At 48.0% G+C, this 5,387-nt stretch overlaps 1 protein-coding gene across 1 annotated transcript in view; it reads left to right on the plus strand.

Annotated features, from left to right (window-relative positions):
* The window catches only part of CNEP1R1 (CTD nuclear envelope phosphatase 1 regulatory subunit 1), a 24,887-nt gene that overhangs the window by 5,137 nt on the left and 14,363 nt on the right, over nucleotides 1-5,387 (plus strand). The window lies entirely within an intron of this gene.

Genomic DNA, 5,387 nt, shown 5'->3' on the forward strand with positions numbered 1-5,387 from the left:
GTGAAGTTTTCCTCTATAATACCAGGACTCCTAATAGAGACACCCAGGCGGTTTTCCTAGTTGCACCCGGGGAAACATGCTCTCCTGGCACAGAGTGGTACCCACGGAGGTAATGTCTAGTTAATCTCCCACTTTCGCTTCTCGGCCTCTTGATAGCTCAGATCAAGTGTGGTGGTTTCTCAGTCTGGCAGGGGAAATACTGTGTATCTGTGTCCAAGAAGGCAGTTTTCCTGAACTGCACTGCAGGAGAACTGCTCTTCTGGCACGGTTGGGTACCCGCCGAGGTGCAGCGGCTTTAATCCCAGTTCATGGAAACAGGAGTCTCTTCCCTTGCTTGCTCTGAGGGCCTTATGGGTGAGGGCACGCAAAACTCCGTGGCATCCAAACCCCAAGCCTGCAGGCTTAGGCCTGCAAGTAGGATGCCCACCAAAGGTTTTGGAAACATCGGAAGCCCCCGGTGTGGGTGAAGGATGCTTGCTGGTAGTAGGGCCACTTATGGTTCTGGACTTTTGGATTTGGAATTAGTTTGGATTAATTTGGCCTCAGATACAAATTAAATAAAAATAAAATTCTCCCACTTTCACTTCCAGTGAGAAGATCTTGGCTTTATGCCCACTTTATGGAAATGGGAGACTTCTCCCTAGCCTGCTTCTGGGGCTGTATGGCCAGTGCCGACCCAAGCAAGGTGCAGGACCTAGGGCAAATCAGCTCATGTGGGGCCCCAGACCCAAAGAACCTGCCACTCCCATCGGCGGCAGCAGCAGCAGCAGCAGCAGCATTGGCAGTGGGGGAAGGGGGTCGTGAGCGGCCAGCTGCAAAGCCGGCAGCAGCAGTGTGGAGTTGCTGCGGCTGCTCCGCCCAGCTCCACAGGGCCCCCCAAAGCATGGGGCCTGGGGTGGTCACCCCAATTTACCCACCCCTACAGGGATGGCCCTGCTTATGGCTAAGGGCAAGCAAAACTCAGGGGCCTCCAAACCCCAAGCCTCTGGACTCGGGCCTACACTAGAATGCTTGCCCAAGGATTTAGAAACTTCTGAAGCCCCAGGAGGGGTGGAGGATGTTTGCTGGTAGTAGGGCCACTTATGGATCTTGACTGACTCATGGATTTGGAATTGATGTGGCTTGGAACACACAAAAAATTCAAAAAAAAAAAAAAGTTAAGCAACCGGCATTCTGTAGATTTGGTTTGGACAGCACATCCTGCGGACACCTGCTGGATCTGACAGACTCTTCCAGGTGGAAGAGGTTTGGGATTTAAGTTGTAGCATCCCCACACACTTGGGGTTATATGTAGGAAAGTGTGTTCTAGTTTCATATTGCTGTGAATCTTGTTTGTGTTGTATACTGTGCCTTTTTTAGGACTGGAAGATTACCTCCTCTCCCCTCATTGTCGTAAGAGTCCCTCCAAGGCACCCATGCAACCAGTTTGGTGACTGGCTACTTCTTCTTCAGGAGTGATGACCACCTTTGAATTGATTGGTCTGCATTAGCAGTGTCAAATAATGCCATTTCTGGTTGGGACCAGATGCCAGAAAAGTGATTTAAGAGTCAAGCCACCTGGCCCTTAAATCAGGTGGTTTCTTTCTGCTCCTGGGGCTGCTGAAAGCTGAATTGAGAGTCAGAAAGCCTACTCACCATGGGAAGGGAGGGGGGTTTCCCCCACTTCTTCACTGGAGAAACAAATTGAAGCTATGAGAAGGGAAAGCCTTAGGTTCAGGGAGAGAAAGTCTGTCTCAGGGCTTGAGACCTCTGTCTTCTCCCTGTTCTTTCCCTCTGTTTTTTTTCTGGGTTTTGAATGGGATGATGCGGGGGGGGGCATCAATCCCTGCAGCAAACTAGCCAAGGTTAGAGCCTGGCAGTTTTGCTGGCGTGCTCTGGGCCAGGGCTGAGAGCCTGGCAGGTTTCAGTTGCTGTTGGAACTTCTTTTGGGTTCAGCATAGCTGTGCGCTGAACCCCAGCTGCGTGTCTTGCTGGCAGTTTTGGCCATGCAGGCCTTGGGTAGGATGATGCCATGAGTGTATTATTCCCCAGTGCAGACTGACTGGAACTGGGTCCTGGTCAATACTGGCTCCTGTGTTGGGGATTGTAGTGTCTCAGCACGGTGGGATAGCTGAGACTTCATGTCTAGGTTGCAGCCGTAAGCCTGGGCCCTTTTTGCTGTTCACAGCTGTTGCATTGCAGCCCACCTGAGTGGGGCTGAACCCCAGCCATATGTTCGGCTGGTAGATTTGGGCCAGGGTGAAGCCTGCCCCTGGCACTTCTTGTCCTTTATCCAAGCCTCAGTGCTGTATAGGCCTGGCCGACTTTTTGCCACCCAGTCCAGGCCCAGTGAAATAGGCCTGGGCCTTCCTTTTTCCCCTTTGTAGTTTATGCCCTAAGCAAGCAGTGTGGTTGGGTGTTAGTTGTAATTTAAGACCAAGCCAAGATCAGCCTGGCCCCCCTTTTGTTGTTTTCATAGTTGTAGGGTCTCAGCACAGCAGTGCAGCTGAGACTAAATGTCCAGGCCAAATAGGCCTGGTGCCTTTTCATTGTATGTTCAGACCCTGGTGCAAGACAGGCCTGAGTCCCCCTTTTATTGTTTTACAGCTGTTGTATCTCAGCATAGCTGTATTGCTGAGCCCCTCTGTACGTTTTCTGCATGTCTAGGCCTGTCTTGGGGCCTGGCATGTTTTGCACCCGGCACACGTAGCTCTGTGTCCTGATGAAGCATTATGGTTGGTGCTGGTTGCAGTTCAGGCTCTTTTGCTGGCTTTTCTTTGAGTTCTCTTGCAGTTTCCTGCCCCAGCAGAGCTGGGATTAGGACTAGAAATTTTGGGATGCGATATGCTGATGAAAACTACAGTTAACTCCTCAAAACCATCATGTGGAAGTGGAGATCAGTGCTACAGCTTTGCAGGGAGCAGCGAGGGGCCCTTACAACGCAGAAAGACCTATGCTCTCTAGCAGCTCCCTGTGGCGCAGTAGACCGATGGAGCAGCTCATTGGACTCTCCAGTGTGGGCCCCCCTCTCCAGCCCATTGCTAAAGGACAGGTGTAGGAGTGCAGGCTCCCAGAACTACCCATGAAGGAACCCCAAGTCCCAGACTGCCTGGGTATGGCTAAAGCCTCCTCATGACAGTGCCTCCTATAGACTTTGTTTTGTAGTTTATAGTGTTTTACAATTATAGTTAGTGCTTACATTTGATTTTTCTTTATTCTTTGTAATAAATTTTAATTTTGTGTTTACACTGCTTGTGAGGGAAGGGTTGTTGGTTTTTTTGGACACCCAAGTGATTCATTTAATGTTTCCCAGGTAGTCTGGGTGGGGATTCAAGCCAAGGTGAAATATATTTAGTACTCCAGAATTGAACTCAGCCCTTGTTGCTGCTGACAAGTGCTCAGAAGGGTTACAAAGTAAAAAATATAAAAACTGCCAAGAAGTGGCATCTTAGAGAGAGAGAGAAGAACCACACATTTGAGTTAAAGGACAATGCTGGCTTAAGAAAAAACACGTTTAAACTGGCCATGAACAAATTTAGGCTGAAAATGGTGTGTGAAACTTTGTAGCACCCAACAGAGGCCTAGAAACTGACTTCAGTTTCAAAGGTATGAGCTTAGAAAGGGATTGTATGATATGGTTGATATTTTAGCGATAGAATGAAACTGGACCCGCTAACCCAGGGGCTGTCTTCCCATCATATGTCACATGTTCCTCCCTTCTTGTGACAAGAGTCCCTATTCTAGGATTTGGTTTGAAGGGACCTATTTGGATTTACAAAGGAGAAGTGTCCACATAGCATTTACTAATTAAAAATCCCAAAGCATCATTCCTTGATGTCTCATTAGAAAGAATGCAGACCTAAGATCCCTTTCAGTTAAAGAATGCAAAGAGCGTATCTACATGTCCCTATACAGGGATGCTGCTACAGTGTTGTGCTTTAGTACTTCCTTTTGGCGCGCAGTTAGATTTGGCCACTATAACCAGGGGGTGTGCCACTACAGTGACGTAGATGGTGATCATATGTAGACCTGTACATCATACGGTGATGTAGCACGTTGCTATGTTGCTGTAGGGCAACATGTAGACATGCTCAAAAAGAAAGGCAATCTCTGAAACCAAGCCATACCACTGCTCTTTCTTCTTGCCAAATCTGTGAGCAATGAGAGACTTTTTATGGGGCTGGAACAACTACCTAGTGGTACCTTGCGGTTTTGCATCTTCTTTGATAGGTTCAGCAGACTCTGAGGTTCCACACAATGGCCTCATATTTTGACCCCGTTTCAGGATTCAGTGTAGGAAGGAATCCTCCTATTTTCTATTAGACACTTGCTAACAAATGGTCACACTATTGGTCACTTTATATTGTAGAAAATCTTGTCTTTGATATGGGAAAAAGGGAGTAGCCTGTCCAAGATCTTTCTTAGATATCAGCTAAGCTTTTAGAGGCCATGAGAACTTAAAATCTAAAGTTCAAGAGGTTTTTCCTCTATCTAATCAGAAATTAATAAGCTTTCAACACTCTTGAATATTAGATTTCATGTTTCTGAAGAGCCCTACAAGCGCACCAGATTTAACACAGGCAGCCACCGCATTAGTGCTACTATCAGCCACACGTTTTTATAGTTCTCCAAGCATTAAATGCTCATCCAGTGATTAATATGAGCTTCTGCCAGCAGGTGGAGACAAAGGGAACACCTTAATCTGGACAAACCTCTCAATTTGAAATTTGGGGAAAAACAAATTGTTAAAGAAAATACCCAAGGGAGGGGGTTTTGTTTTGAGGTCTGTTTTGTATTTCCTAGTTATTGCACTTGCCAGTGACTTTCAACAGTGCAAATTGCCACAGTCTCTGCCATATGTCAGGAAACAGTTTAAACTAAGGGTCATTTCAGATGATTGTGAAAACTACCTCCTGCTGCAGTAAATACTGACGTTGTTTAACAGGTTCTCTTACACTGGAAACTTAGGTCTCAGATCAACCAAAGCACTACAAATGATCCAACTCATTTACAACAGGAAGAATAACTGATGTTAAGAAAAAACAATCACGGAAATAAGTGCGTTGTTAACCCTGCCTTCTTGAAACAGGGTTTATCTTAAAATTCAAACAACAAACAAATAAACGTCACCGTGCCGGCATAACTCGGGCGGGAAGGACTCCATCCTACCAGCGGCAGGGAAAAACAAGCCAGAGACCAGCCAAGACGGCGAGCCCCTGGCCCCGCTGTCCCGAGGTGACCTCCAGCCCCGCCGGTTGTGTCGTCTTTATGCTCCGTGGGCCGGGACCGCGGAATCACCGCTCAGTCCCTGCAACGTGTCCGTGCTCCTCAGCACCCCCGGCCTGGGACTCCCTGCCCCACAAGCGCCGCGGCTGCTTGTCTCAGAGGCCGCTTGGGCCCGCCTCAGC

Source organism: Gavialis gangeticus, unplaced genomic scaffold (genome assembly GCF_001723915.1).
Source record: "Gavialis gangeticus isolate Ggan-Ray unplaced genomic scaffold, GavGan_comp1, whole genome shotgun sequence".
NCBI classification, from domain to species: Eukaryota; Metazoa; Chordata; order Crocodylia; family Gavialidae; genus Gavialis; species Gavialis gangeticus.